This window comes from Triturus cristatus, chromosome 5_2 (assembly GCF_964204655.1).
Source record: "Triturus cristatus chromosome 5_2, aTriCri1.1, whole genome shotgun sequence".
In the NCBI taxonomy this organism is placed as follows: Eukaryota; Metazoa; Chordata; class Amphibia; order Caudata; family Salamandridae; genus Triturus; species Triturus cristatus.
The window spans coordinates 1082183885-1082200148 of NC_140588.1; the positions used below are offsets into that span (position 1 = coordinate 1082183885).

Genomic DNA, 16264 nt, shown 5'->3' on the forward strand with positions numbered 1-16264 from the left:
GGGAAACGGCATTTACACAACGCGGGCTTAACCACGCATGCCGTTTCAACGAAGGCGGAACAACGCTCGCCTTAACCACGCACATGCCTTAGCCACGCACATGCGTGGTTAAGGCAGCCAGCGCTCTAGAGGCAGAGCGGATGGGCGGGGAGAGATACTGGAAGGATCAGCACAGGAAGGAGGCTACTTGGTAAGTAGGGCTGGGGTCAGGGAGTGGAGGGGTGGGGGTTTGGGGTGGTTTTTAGGGCTGTGGGTGGTTTTAGGGCTCAGGGCAGGGGTTTGTGGTAGTTTTCAGGGCTGGGGGACAGTTTAATGGCTCAGGGTTGGGGGGCTGGGATTGAGGTAGTCGTTTGTGCTGGGGCTGGGTTTTAGGGATCAGTGTGGGGGTCAGGGTGGTTTTTAGGGTTGGGGTGGGTAGATTGCAGGGCTGGGGTGCAGGTTTTAGGGCACAGGGTAAGGGGGCTGGGGTGTGATCTTTACCAATCATACCTTTACAATGAAATTCATTGCAAAGGCATGCATAGTAACAGCATTGTGCTAAAGGCGTTGTCGTTGTTCAGATCTGCTTTGTTAATGCATGTGTGGTTTGGGGAGCTGCTGTTCCATCATACAGCTGTTGGCTTGTGAACAATGAGCTGACACGCGAACGGTGATGGGGAGAAGGACTGATCTATATTGGATTGTTCGATGATGAACTGATGAATGAAGAGTAGGTAAGGGGGAGGGGCAATGGGCCAATGGTTGGGTCAACGATGGGTTGACAGACAATGGACTGGCAGTCAACCACCCAAGAGACGATAGGCCGTGGATCACAGTTGATTACCTTAGGCCAGAGAGTGAATAGGCCAGATATCAGTAATGGACAACGGATTGGTGGATTGTTGACAGTGGAATTATGAATGACTGTCTTTTGGACTGATGAGCTGTGGGCTGAGGGAAGTTGGGCCATCAGACGATGGATGAGTTAATGGACTGACGGATAAACAACTAATAGACGATGGACGGATGGAGGGAGGGTGACAGATGGATGGACTGATCCATGTTAGATAATGGACGATGGAGATTGGTCTGATGAGGGTTTGATGGGCTCTGGCGATGGGCTCTGGTGATGGGCTCTGGTGATTGGCTCTAGGTGTTGGAAAGTGAATTAATAGACAATCGGCTGATAGACCGTACTTTTATTTTGCAATATCTACTACAGAATTATCCAGATATGCAAATATTGTAATGAAAATATCGACAAGTGACTTCCGAAATATCAAGGACGTAAGTACATATTGGTAAATATTGATTTATTATGTTTAGCCCCACATCGACATGCCTGTAAGATATATTGTGAGGGTCCAGATGTATGGAGTTAAGGATAGTAAACCTATACTTACTATGTTAATATTTTGGTGAACATTTCTGCTATGATATTTGGGTAGCACAATATTTAGTGCTCATCCTAGTGCCATGCCCGAGTCTACGCCTGGAGCACGAAGAGCTGTCAAGTGATGACCATGGGTTATTGGCATTGCGCTCATAGAGGGTAGGCTGGTCAGCGATGAGTTATGTACCTAGGATTGAATCATGTTAGGCTGCCGGACAATGGCACGATTGGCCGATGGACTAATGGATTATTGATGAGATGCTGGTGGTTGCCTGATGATGAGTGACAGAAAACAGACTGATATATGGTGGACTGATGAGCAACATGTTGACGGACAGTCATCCAATAGATAATGGACGCTAGTCTAATCTCTCAAAGGAGTGATAGTCCAATTAATAATTGGCTGATAGAAATGGACCTGCACACAACACCAGTGGATTTATTGACTGAGGGAAGGTGAACGATTAGCTATTGGGCAAAATACCGTAGAAAGGTGACTGATGGAGTCTGGCCTGATAGACGATGGACGGATGAATAATGGACTTGAGGAACACAAGTAATGGGGGGACAGATGGATCTGTAATAAACTGGTAGATTGTGGGCTGTTTTACAATGCGCTAATGAATGATACATGTTGGCTACCAGATGGTGAACTGAAGGATGATGGGTTGGTGGATGTTGGCCCGATAGAGGAAAGGTCGATAGACAATGCTTGATTGTCTATCGACTGGTCGATGTTGTGCTGTCCAGTGACAAGCTGAAGAATAAGGGGCTGGCCGACAATTTGCTGATGGACTGATAGATGTTGGATTGTTGAATGATGGTGGAGAGATCCCGAGACGACACTGGAGGACTGATATATAATCAAATAATGTATGACGGACGTTGGATTTCCAGCTGATTGAGCAATGCGCTCATGGGCTATGAGTCAATAAACCATAGGCGGTGGGGATGTACTGATCTATGATGGGTTGTTGGAGGATGGGGGCTGGACAGTCTGTTGTTTTATTGATTGATGGATGGAGGATTGGCAGAGGGCTGATGGGATGTATTGATGAGGGGTAGACAATGAGGTGATGGCTTGATTACTAGAGGATGGGCACATGGACTCAAGGGCAAGGGTTTGATGGGTGATGGGCTTACGAATAGGGTCTTATATAAAAAACTGGATGATGCACCAGCAGCTGTCGCTATCCTAATGAGATGTTGGATGATATTGGTAGAAGTTGGGTCGATAGACAAATGGCTTAAGAATGTGCCAATGATGGATGAAAGGTGATGCCTATGATTGATACTGGACATATGGATATGGGGTTGATGGACAATGGGCTGAAGCACAGTGGGTTAACAGATGGTAGACAATCAGATGGTAGATGATATTTTGAGGGAAAACAGACCAAAGGATGCTTGGCTGATAGATTATGCGTAGATATATGATGTATTGTGATGCAATGCATTCAGGGTAACGAGCGATGGATGTTGAGCCAAAAGATCCTTAGCCAATAGACAATAAGCTTAAGGAGCGTAGGAATAATACATAATGGACAATAGGTTGATGGAATATGGGCCCCGCAAGTCGGGCTGACAGTCGGCGGGCTGATAGACGATGAATTGCTCAACGAGAGAGGATGAGGAGTTGGAGGATGCATTGGTAGATAATGGGGGACTGATGTTATGCCTATGGAGGCTGCGCCAATAAACAGTGTGTGATTGACAATGTGCTCCACAACAATAGACGGTGATGGACAATGCACTCATGGGTGCTGAAAGTTGGGCCAATGGACACTGTGCGGATGGACAATGCACTCATGGACGTGGGCTAACAGCTAAACAGATGATGGGTTGATGGATGGTGGGCCAATACATGCTGGGCCGATGGGCGATGAACTGATCAGCAATGGGCTGGCAGATGAAGAGATGAAGAACAAAGAGCTGATGGATGATAGACAATGGGTAGTTCGATGGAGCACTTGTAGATGTTGGGAAATTAATGTTGGACCAGTAGGCGCTGGGCCAACAGATGATGGATGACTGACGATGGACTGATAAACAATAAACAAAGCTGGATAATGCAGTCATGGGTGATGGTTGTTAGACCTGAGCACTTCTGGGTCACAAAAGATCTGTCACCTGTGGAGTCCAACAGAGAGTTCCAGACTGTCTCCTGCCACCTTCAGCGTTTACATGAAGACGCTTGGTGCTCTGCTCTACAAAGAGCAGCATCCAGATTCACCAATCAGCAGGTGATACACAACTCTACTTGAAAGTCTCCTCTACTTCAGACATCCAATGACTCAAACACTGCCTGAACATCATCCAGTCATAGAAAACTCTACAAAAGAAGGAATGTTAATACATTCCAAACAATGTTTTTGAAAGTTCAAATGTTCATCATAGCTGGACAGACAAGTAATTATTTCTTCTTTTCAGCCCATTATGAAGTGGGAGCCATATTACAGTATCCAAAATAGTTTTATTTATGTTTCATAAAACATGGCACTCCAGCCCAGCCAATGCGTTTCGGCCTGCGGAGGACTTCATCAGGGTTTGTAAAGTCTTTTATAGTTATCTGGATTTGGTATAGACCAGAATAAATAAGGCAATCATGGAAAGGTCACACTCAAGTGGGTTCTGCAGAGTATAGTAGAGATGCAAGCAACAGCGCCGGCACAGAAGAAAACTTTATATTCCAGTATTGACACCAGTGCAGTCATCTAGGGCCAACACCGTTCTTTGTTCAGTAAATATCATCTAGTCATGGATGTCCAGCACCTACCTGAAACTTAACACAACCAAGACAGAATTCCTGTTATTAGCCAAGAACAAGAAACAAGAAACAGTACAAATCTAGCTCAATTACATGAACTTTGATGGCTTCGAACCCCAACTTTCACTGAATGGCAGATCTCTTGGATTTACCCTGCCCACCAACCTCACCCTCAATTAGCACATTTCCAGAAAAAGACAGATGACCTGGAACTAGCTCTCTCTGCTCAACAAATGGGAACTGTTTCTTCCATAAGGTGACTTCAGAACGTCTGTTTAAGCCCTCATAGTCCTGCATCTGGATGGTGGTAAGACCCTTCTCCATGGCCTTCCAGACTATACACTGGCACCTCTTAGGTGTACCCTACATGCCGCAGCATGACTCATCCATGGCCCGAAGAAATATAATCTCATCACCCCCATCTTGATGGACCTCTATTGGATGGCTATAATGGCTGCAGCCATCTTCAAATCAGTAGCATCCTTTACAAAACCGTCCGACCATCAAACCCTCCTATCTGGATAACAAGCCCACCATCTCTGGTGGTTCTCAGCACATTCACAACCAGGACATCATCAGAATGCAAACAAAGAAGTGGAAAAAAAGAAAAAACAAGACAACAGGCCTTTTCCATCTATATAGTTAGGATCTGACACAACATCCTTGTATCCTACGGGACCACCCCAGCCCTGATCCAAACTATGGAAACGTTGAAGACTCACCCTTTTAAAGAAAACTACAGCACACTGCATTCACCTTCCACAACTCAACTTCTCCGTTGCCTTTAAACTGGTCTTTGAGCACACAGAGACCATGTACAATAAACACTGGGCTGATATGTGATGGCATGATGAACAGTGGGCTATCAGGTATGCACATGATGGAGGATGAGTTGATGGATAGTCAACCAATGGATTCCAGGGTTGATAGATGATGCACTGATGGACAGCGGGCTAATATGATGGACGATGAGTTGATGAATGGTCAGCCAATGAACATTAGGCTTCCAATAGGCTAGTTGACGAAGAGCTGTTGGATGATGGACTATGGGCTGTTGGACGATGCACTCATATATGATGGTGATGGATGTTAGGTCAATGAACGCTGGTCCAATAACTGATGAGTGATTGACAATGTGCTAATAAATAATGGATCATGATAGATCATGGACTCATGGGTGTTAGGTGGTGGATGTTAAGCAAATGGAGGCTTGGCTGATGAACTGGATGAGAGTGGGCTAACAGATGACGGACGATAGGTCAATGGCCTAAAGGACAGTGGGTTAACAGATGAAGGAAGATGAGTTGATGGAGTGATGGACAGTGGGCTAACAAATGTTGGATGAAAAGTAGATGGGCTGAAGGACGGAGGGTTATTAGGTGAAGGACGATGGGATGAGGAAATGATTCATAGTGGGCTAACAGATAATGGATGATACGTTGAGGGACTGAAGGACTTTGGGTTAACTGATGATGGAATATGAGTTGATGGACAGCTGGAATGATAGAAGGTTGACTAACTGATGAAGAACGATGGTTGATAAATGGTCAAGCAATGGGTTCTGGGCCAATAGACTGATGGATAGAGGGTTAACAGGTGATGGACGATGCATTGCTGGACTGGCGGACAGTGGGTTCATGGATGATGGACGTTGTGTTGATGGACGTTGGGTTGATGGACTGATGGACAAAGGGTTACCAGATGATGGACGATGCATTGCTGGACAGGTGGACAGTGGGTTAATGATGATGGACGATGCATTGATAAATGGTTGGCCAATATGTTCTGGGCCAGTAAACGATGGACAGAGGGCTAACAGATGATGAATGGTGGATTGATGGATGTTGGGTTGATGGGCTGATGGACAGAGAGTTACCAGATGATGGACGATCCATTGATGAACAGGTGGACAGTGGGTTAACAGATGATGGACAATGCATCGTTGAATGGTTGACCAATGGGTTTTGGGCCAGTAGATGATGGACTGATAGACAGTGGGTTAACAGATGATGGGCGTTGGGTTGATGGATGGTGGACTGATGGGCTGGTGTACAGTGGGTTAAAGATGATGGATGATGTGTTGATGAATGGTTGACCAATGGGTTCTGGGCCAGTAGACGATGGACAGAGGGCTAACAGATGATGGATGGTGGATTGATGGATGTTGGGTTGATGGGCTGATGGACAGAGAGTTACCAGATGTTGGATGATCCATTGATGAAGAGGTGGACAGTGGGTTGACAGATGATGGACAATGCATTGTTGAATGGTTGGCCAATGGGTTTTGGGCCAGTAGATGATGGACTGATAGACAGTGGGTTAACAGATGATGGGTGTTGGGTTGATGGATGGTGGACTGATGGACTGGTGGACAGTGGGTTAAAGATGATGGATGATGTGTTGATGAATGGTTGGCCGATGGGTTCTGAGCCAGTAGACTATGGACTGATGGACAGTGGGTTAACAGATGATGGGCCTTGGGTTAATGGACGGTGGACTGATGGGCTGGTGGACAGTGGGTTAAAGATGATGGATGATGTGTTGATGAATGGTTGGCCGATGGGTTCTGGGCCAGTAGGCGATGGCCTGACAGACAGTAGGCTAACAGATGATGGACGGTGGGTTGATGGACCAATGCACAGAGGGTTAACGGATGATGGACGGTGGGTTGATGGACTAATGCACAGAGGGTTAACGGATGATGGACGATGCATTGATGAATGGTCAGCCCATCGGCTCTGGACCAGTAGATGATGGACAGTGGGCTAACAGATGACTGACAGTGGGCTGATGGACTGATGGACAGTGGGCTGACAGATGATGGATGGTGGGCTGATGGACGCTCTCTCCGTGGACATTGGGTCAGCGGACGATGGGTGATCGACAGTGAGAGAATAAAGGGTGGGCGTTCGGTCATCGAGGGCGTGCTGCCAGACCTGTTTATGCTTGATCAAAGCTGAGGGTCGAACACGTTTATTGGGGAGCAGCAGAGGCAGGCAGGCAGACCCCAAGATGCACCTTCGCTTCAACATGTGTGATATGGACGCCAGGTGGAGTGGGGGAGCCCAGCTAAGACCGGGCTGTGCGTGCTGAGGAGCTGTGCGTGCTGAGGAGCAGTGCGTGCCGAGGAACTGTGCGTGCCAATGAGCTGTGCCTGCTGCAGCTCTCTTGGCCCCCCTCGGGTGAGGTCCTTGCACTGGGTCCGACAATCAGAGGACGGAATCAGGGACCGGAGTTATCCATGCCCACCCCTCCCCCTCCTCCCCCGTGGAGGAGAAGAGGGCAGCCCCAGGTAAGCTGCCCACTCCTACGGACACTCCTTTGCCCCACAAGGTGAAGAAGAAGAAGGCAGCGCCATATATGTTGTCCCCCACGCACCCCCCTCCCCCCACGCTCACCCCCGCGATGAGGAAGAGAACAGAAGCAGGTGTTCTGCCACCCCCACGGACACCCGCTCACCCCCACAGTGCCAGTAGGCAGAGGACAGCACAGGGCACTCTGTCCACTCGGATGGATACCCAGTCACCCCCATGGCGGAGAGGAGAGGAAGGCATAACCAGGTATGTCCGTCTGCCTCTGTCCCCCTCCCCCATCCCACCTCGGACACCCAGCTCACCCCCACGGCAGAGAAGAGGGCAGAACCAGGTGTTCTGCCCACGCCATGGGCAGCCACGCACCCCACAGCGTCAGTACAGCGGAGAACGGACGACAGGACCAGGTGTGCCCTCCTGCCTCTGCACCCGACCCTATCCCCACCTCCGGACATCCTGCTCATCCCCACGGCGGAGAAGAGGGCAGAGCCAGGTATCCTGCCCAAGCCGTGGGCAGCCACTCACCCCACAGCACCAGTCCGCAGAGCCCACTGCACGGCGTAGAACAGAGGACGGGTCCAGCTATGTCCTCTGCCCCCCCCCCTCTCCACCCCCCCACGGACACCCCCTTGCCCCACTGCGGGGAGAGGACAGCACCAGCTATCCCACCCCAACGGCGGAGGATGCCAGGACAGGCGGGGGGAGCTGCAGCCGCCATGAGAGACGCACGTTTCCATCACTGACCTGCGGGGCCGCCATCTCCTCGGCGAGACAGGTGCAGGCGGGTGTCTAGGAGCCGCGCCGCGGCATGGGGCGCCCCCCGCGCCGCCCCCAGATCCGCGGAACCATGGTCCGGTACCGGCAGCACCCCTCCCGCTCGGAGCCAGCCCGGCGCTCCCCTCATGGGCTCGGAGGGCGCGCACAAGAGAGGGCTCCTTCAGAGCCTGTCTGAGGGCTGCAGGGAAGAGAGGATGAGAGGCGAATGTAAATGTGCAGGGGAGAGGGAGGGGGGCGCAGGGGGATCAGAGAACAGGGAGAGACGGGAGGGAAGGAGTAGAGAGCGCTGCAGAGGAGGCACAACCGGGAGAGGTGGGAGGGCAACCCAGGAGTACGGGGGAGAAAAACAGGAGAGAGGAGCGGGGCAGAACAGGGGAAGAGAACGGGTCCATCAGGAGGGAGAAATGAGAGGGAAAGGAAAAGGGGCTTCGAGAAGTGGGAATGGATGGGAGAGAGAAGAGGCAGCGAGCAGGGGAGCGAAAAGTAGAGAACGAGGCAAAGGAAGAAGGAAAACAAATGCTTTAAACAAGGAAAGGAATGTGGCGGAAACAAGACCTACGTGGATGGATAGATGAGGGCACAATGGAGAGATGGAGGGAAGGGGAAGAGGAAGGAGTGAGCAAAATGAGAACCAGAACCAGAGAAGTGCGAAAGAGGAGGTAGGAGCTGAGGGGCAGAATATGGAAAACGATTCAGAAGAGGGAAGGGTGGCAAGGGTAGGCATGAGGGGAGGGTGAGAGGAAGAGAGGGTAGAAACGGGAGAAGGGGGACAGGAAACGGTCAATTGGAAATAGAGACAGAGCAGGAAGAGCTGGGGGCGAGGAAAAGACTGGGGAGCAGAGACACGGGGCGGCTGAGGAGAGGGGCATTCAGAGCGAGTAGGAAGGAAGGGAAGAGAGAAGGGCGGGGAATGGACTTTGAGAAGCATCAAGGGGAGGATGAGGTAAGGACAAGAGAGAGGAAGTGGCACATGGATGAGGAGTATAGAGGAAAGGATGGAGGTAGAAGTGTGGAGAGGAAAGGATGGAGGAAGAAGTGTGGAAAGGAAAAGATGGTGGAAGAGGTGTGCAGAGAAAAAGATAAGAGAGGAAGGGATGGAAGAAGAAATCTGGAGAGGAAAGAATGCAGGGCGAAGTGTGGAAAGGAAAAGATGGTGGAAGAGGTGTGGAGAGAAAAAGATGGAGGAAGGTGTGGAGAGGAAATGATGGAGGAAGACGTCGGGGGAGGAAAACATGGAGGAAGAAGTGTAGAGAGCAAAGGTTGGAGGAAGAAGTCTGCAGAGGAAAAGATGGAGGAAGAAGTCTGGAGAGGAAAGGATGGAGGAAGAAGTCTGAAGAAAAAAGGAGGAAGAAGTGTAGAGAGAAAAGGATCTAGGAGGAAAAAGTCTGAAAAGGAAATGATGGAGGAAGTAGTCTGGAGAGAAATGATGGCGGAAGAAATCTGGAGGGGAGAGGATGGAGCATGAAGTGTGGAGAGGATAGGATGGAGGAAGAAGTCTTCAGAGGAAAGGATAGAGGACAAAGTCTGCAGAGAAAATGATGGAGGAAGAAGTCTGGAGAGGAAAAGATGGAGGAAGAAGTCTGGAGAGGAAAGGATGGAGGCAGAAGTTTGGGGAGGAAAATATGGAGGAAGAAGTGTGGAGAGGAACGGTTGAAGAAAGAAGTCTTGAGAGGGCAAGATGGAGGAAGAAGTCTGAAGAGGAAATTATGGAGGAAGAAGTGTAGAGGGGAAATGATGGAGGAAGAAATGTGAAGAGGAAACGATGGAGGAAGAAGTGTGGAGAGTAAAGGATGGAGAAAGAAGTGTGGAGATTAAAGGATGGACGACATAGTCTGGAGATGAATGGATTTAAGAAGAAGTGTGGAGAGGAAAGGATGGAGGAAAAAGTCTGGAGAGGAAACAATGGAGAAAGAAGTCTGAAGAGGAAAGGATGATGGAGGAAGAAGTCTGAAGAGGAAAGGATAGAGGCAGTAGTGTGGAGAGGAAAGGATGAAGAAAGAAGTCTGAAAAGGAAAGGATGATGGAGGATGAAGTCTGGAGAGGAAAGGATAGAGGCAGACGTGTGGAGAGGAAAGGATGGAGGAAGAAGTGCGAAGAGGATAATCTGTTGGAAGAAGTGTGGAGAGGAAATGATGGCGCAAGAAGTGTGGAGAGGAAAGAATGGAGGAAGGAGTGTGGAGAGGAAATTATGGAGGAAGAAGTGTGGAGAGGAAAGTATGCAGGAAGAAGTGTGAAAAGGAAAAGATGGTGGAAGAGGTGTGAAGAGAAAAAGATGGAGGAAGGTCTGGAGAGGAAAAGCTGGAGGAAGAAGTGTAGAGAGGAAAAGATGGAGCAAGAAGTCAGGAAAGGATGGTGGAAGAAGTGTGGAGAGGAAACGATGGAGGAAGAAGTCTGGTGAGGAAAGGATGGAGGAGGAAGTCTGGAGAAGAAAAGACAGAGAAAGCAGTGCGGAGAGAAAAGGTTGGAGGAAGAATTCTGAAGAGGCTACGATGGAGAAAGAAGTCTGGAGAAGAAAGGATGGAGGAAGGAGTCTGGAGAGGAAAGGATGGAGGAAGAAGTCTGGAGAGGAAAAGATGGAGGAAGAAGTCTGGAGAGAAAAGGATGGAGGAAGAAGTCGAGGGAAAATATGGAGGAAGAAGTGTGGGGAGCAAAGGTTGGAGAAAGAAGTCTGGAGAGGAAATGATGGAGGAAGAAGTCTGGAGAGGAAAAGATGAAGGAAGTGTGGAGAGTAAAGGATGGAGGAAATCATTTACAGAGGAAAGGATTGAAGAAGAAGTGTGGAGATGAAAGGATGGAGGAAGAAGTCTGGAGAGAAAACAATGGAGAAAGACGTCGGAAGAGGAAAAAATGGAGGAAGAATTCTGGAGAGGAAAGGATAGAGGCAGAAGTGTGGAGAGGAAAGGATGGAGGAAGAAGTGTGGAGAAGAAAACATGGAGCAAGAAGTGTGGAGAGGAAAGGATGGAGGAAATAATGGAGAAAGAAGTCAGGAAAGGAAAGGATGGTGGAAGAAGTGTGCAGCGAAAAAGATGGAGGAAGAAGTGTGGAAAAGAAAGGATGGAGGAAGATGTCTGAAAAAAAACAATAAAGGAAGAAGTCTGGAGACGAAAAAGTGGTGGAAGTAGTGTGGAAAGGAAAAGATGGAGGAAGCAGTAAGGAGAGAAAAGGATGGAGGAAGAAATCTGGAGAGGAAATGATGAAGGAAGCCGTTTGGGGAGGAAAAGATGGTGGAAGAAGTGTGGAAAGGCAAAGATGGAGGAAGAACTATGGAGAGGGCGGGATAGAGGAAGAAGTGTGGAGAGTAAAGGATGGAGTAAATAGTCTGGAGAGGAAAGGATGGAAGACAAAGTGTGGAGAGGAAAGGATGGACAAAGAGGTCTTGAGAGGAAACCACGGAGGAAGAAGTCTAGAGATGAAAAGATGGTGGAAGAAGTGTGGAGAGGAAATGGTGGTGGAAGAAGGGTGGTGAGGAAAGGATAGTTGAAGAATTGTGGAGAGGAAATGATGGAGTAAGAAGTCTGGAAAGGAAAGGATGGTGGGAGAAGTGTGGAGAGAAAAAGATGGAGGAAGAAGTATGGAGAGGAAAGGTTGGAGGAAGAAGTGTGGAGAGTAAAGGATGGAAGAAATAGTCTTGAGAGGAAAGGATTCAAGAAGAAGTGTGGAGAGTAACAGATGGAGGAGTCTGGAGTGGAAACAATGGAGAAAGAAGTCTGAAGAGGAAAGGATAGAGGAAGAAGTCTGGAGAGGAAAGGACAGAGGCAGAAGTGTGGAGAGGAAAGGATGGAGGAAGAAGTGTGAAGAGGAAAATATGTTGGAAGAAATGTGGAGAGGAAAGGATGGATCAATAAATTTGGAGAAGAAAAAATATGGAGCAAGAATTGAGGAGAGGAAAGGATGGAGGGAGAAGTGTAGAGAGGAAATAATGGAGGAAGAAGTCTGGAAAGGAAAGGATCATGGAAGAAGTGTGGAGAGGAAAAGATGGAGGAAGACGTGTGGAGAAGAAAGGATGGAGGAAGATGTCTGGTGAGAAAACAATGGAGGAAGAAGTCTGGAGAGGAAAAGGTGATGGAAGAAGTGTGGAAAGGAAAAGATGGAGGAAGAAGTATGGACAGGAAAGTATGGAGGAAGAATTCTGAAGAGGAAATGATGGAGGAAGCAGTCTGGGGAGTAAAATGTGGTGGAAGAAGTGTAGAAAGGCAAAGATGGAGGAGGATGTGTGGAGAGGAAATGATGGAGGAAGACATATGGAGAGGAAACAGTGGAGGAAGAAGTCTGGAGAGGAAAAGGTGGTGTAAGAAGAGTGAAAAGAAAAAGATGGAGGAAGAAGTATGGAGAGGAAAGAATGGAGGAAAAAATGTGGAGAGTAGCAGATGGAGGAAGAAGTCTGGAGAGGAAACAATGGAGGAAAAATTCTGGAAAGTAAAAGATGGTGGCAGAAGTGTGGACAGGAAATGGTGGTGGAAAAAGTGTGGAGAAGAAAATGTAGAGGAAGAAGTCTGGAGAGGAAAATATGGAGGAAGAAGTGTGGAGAGGAAGTGATGGAGGAAGAAGTGTGGAAAGGAAAATATGGAGGAAGAAGTATAGAGAGGAAAGGATGGAGGAAGATGTATGGAGAGGAAAAGATAGTGAAAGAACTGTGGAAAGGAAAAGAAGGAGGAAGAAGTGTGTAGAGGAAAGGATGGAGGAATACGTCTGGAGAGGAAACAATGGGGAAGAAGTGTGGAGAGGAAACGATGGAGGAAGACATGTGGAGAGGAAAAGATGGAGGAAGTCTAGAAAGGAAAGGATGGAGGAAGAAGTTTAAAGGGTGGGAATAGTACAAATCTTTTGGAGAGTAGGACGAGGGGAGAGAAGAGGAAAGAAAACAAGGAAAGGGGAAAGGGAGAGATTAGGAGAGAGACATGATTAAACATGTCCTGAGGGGCAAAGAGTGCACACAGGGGGCGGGAGAATAAGCAAGCTGGCAAGGAGGAAGAGAAGAAAGCCAACATCAGAGGGAAAGGGGAACAGACAACGGGAGAGGCGGAAAAGAAAGGGAAGCAAAGCATTGAAAAGGAGAGAGTCAGTAAAGATGGAGCAAAAAACGAAATAGCAAAAGAACCTGAAAAAAAAGAGGGAGAAAAGAAAATAGCAGACAGAGGGGTACAGTGAAGTGGAAAAGGGAAACAAAACAGTTGTCAAACTTGGACAAAGGCTGTGTCAAAGTCTTATGATGAGAAATGAGTTTCATCCTCAAAACTGAGTGCTGGGTCCCACCACCTGCATCCACCAGTACCAATTAAGCAATTCAGGCACTGGAAGTTAACAAACAAAACAGAAGATGTATTGGATCCCATGTTTACTTAAATAGTGTTAAGAGCTAAACAAGATACACACAACAGGGAAAGGTAAAGTGTCTGTTCTCCTAAAACAAACCTGCATCCACCATTCTAGTATTCCAGGACAGCACACACTCCACATTCGAGGACAAGACACGCTCCAGTTGCAGTGCAGCACACACTCCACATTCCAGGACAGTACACACTCCACATTCCAGGACAAGACACACTCCACTTGCAGTGCAGCACACACTCCACAATCCAGGAGAGCACACACTCCACATGCCAGGACAACACACACTCCACATTCCAGGACAGTACACACTCCACATTCCAGGACAAGATATACTCCACTTTCAGTACAACACAGACTCCACATTCCAGGATAAAACACACTCCACATCCCAGGACATCAAACACTCCACATTTCAAAACAGCACACACTCCACATCCCAAGACAGCACACACTCCACTTTCAATACAGCACACACTCCACATTCTAGTACATCACACACTCCACATTCCAGGACAGCACACATTCCACATTCTAGTACAGGGCACACTCCACATTCAGAACATCACACACTCCACATTCCAATACAGCACAGACGTCCCATTCTAGTACATCACACACTCCACATTCCAGGACAGCACACATTCCACATTCCAATACAGGGCACATTCCACATTCAGGACATCACACACTCCACATTCCAATACAGCACAGATTTCTCATTCTAGTACATCACACATGCCACATTCCCGGACAGCGCACACTCTATATTCCAGGACAAGACACTCTCCACTTCCAGTACAGCTGACATTCCACATTCCAGTGCAGCACACACTCCACATTCCAGGACAGCACACTCAAGATGCCAGGACAGCACACTCTCCATATTACAGGACAGTCAGTAAAGATGGAGCAAAAAACGAAATAGCAAAATAACCTGAAAAAAAAAGAGGGAGAAAAGAAAATAGCAGACAGAGGGGTACAGTGAAGTGGAAAAAGGAAACAAAACAGTTGTCAAACTCGGACAAAGGCTGTGTCAAAGTCTTATGATGAGAAATGAGTTTCATCCTCAAAACTGAGTGCTGGGTCCCACCACCTGCATCCACCAGTACCAATTAAGCAATTCAGGCACTGGAAGTTAACAAACAAAACAGAAGATGTATTGGATCCCATGTTTACTTAAATAGTGTTAAGAGCTAAACAAGATACACACAACAGGGAAAGGTAAAGTGTCTGTTCTCCTAAAACAAACCTGCATCCATCATTCTAGTATTCCAGGACAGCACACACTCCACATTCGAGGACAAGACACACTCCAGTTGCAGTGCAGCACACACTCCACATTCTAGGACAGTACACACTCCACATTCCAGGACAAGACACACTCCACTTGCAGTGCAGCACACACTCCACAATCCAGGAGAGCACACACTCCACATTCCAGGACAACACACACTCCACATTCCAGGACAGTACACACTCCACATTCCAGGACAAGATATACTCCACTTTCAGTACAACACAGACTCCACATTCCAGGATAAAACACACTCCACATCCCAGGACATCACACACTCCACATTTCAATACAGCACACACTCCACATCCCAAGACAGCACACACTCCACTTTCAATACAGCACAGACTCCACATTCTAGTACATCACACACTCCACATTCCAGGACAGCACACATTCCACATTCTAGTACAGGGCACACTCCACATTCAGAACATCACACACTCCACATTCCAATACAGCACAGACGTCCCATTCTAGTACATCACACACTCCACATTCCAGGACAGGACACATTCCACATTCCAATACAGGGCACATTCCACATTCAGGACATCACACACTCCACATTCCAATACAGCACAGATTTCTCATTCTAGTACATCACACATGCCACATTCCCGGACAGCGTACACTCCATATTCCAGGACAAGACACTCTCCACTTCCAGTACAGCTCACATTCCACATTCCAGTGTAGCACACACTCCACATTCCAGGACAGCACACTCAAGATGCCAGGACAGCACACTCTCCATATTACAGGACAAGACACTCTCCACGTGCAGTACACCACACATTCCACATTCCAGTGCAGCACACACTCAAGATGCCAGGACAGCACACTCTCCATGTTCCAGGACAGCACACACTCCATATTCCAGGACAAGACACTCTCCACTTCCAGTACAGCACACATTCCACATTCTAGTACAGCACACACTCAAGATGCCAGGACTGCACACATTCCACATTCCAGTGCAGCACACACTCCACATTCCAGGACAAGACACCCTCCATGATCCAGGCAGCACACACTCTACATTCCGGGACAGCACACATTCCACATTACAGCACACACTCACCATGCCAGGACAACAAACACTCCACATTCCAGGACAAAACACTCTCCACATTCCAGGACAATACACACTTCACTTCCAGTAAAACACACCATCAACATTCTAGGACAGCACAAACTCCACATTCCAGGACAGCTCACACTCCACATTCCAGGACAAGACACAGTCCACTTCCAGTACAACACACACTCCACATTCCAGGAAAAGACACACTCCACTTCCAGTACAACACACACTCCACATTCCAGGACAGGGCACAATGCACATTCAGGCCATCACACACTCAACATTCCAATACAGCACAGACTCCACATTCTGGTAGATCACATA

The 16264-nt window shown here is 48.1% G+C and overlaps 1 protein-coding gene across 3 annotated transcripts in view; it reads right to left on the reverse strand.

Annotated features, from left to right (window-relative positions):
* Window positions 1-16264, reverse strand: part of LOC146829706 (neuroligin-3) — a 1048059-nt gene that overhangs the window by 602893 nt on the left and 428902 nt on the right. Inside the window, exon 1 of one of the 3 annotated variants that reach the window (XM_085608417.1) lies at window positions 8195-8330. The exons of the other annotated variants lie outside the window; for them this stretch is intronic. The gene's annotated coding sequence lies outside the window, so the exon portion shown is untranslated. Of the gene's footprint in view, window positions 1-8194; window positions 8331-16264 lie in introns of those variants that run through there. 3 annotated transcript variants of the gene reach the window in all.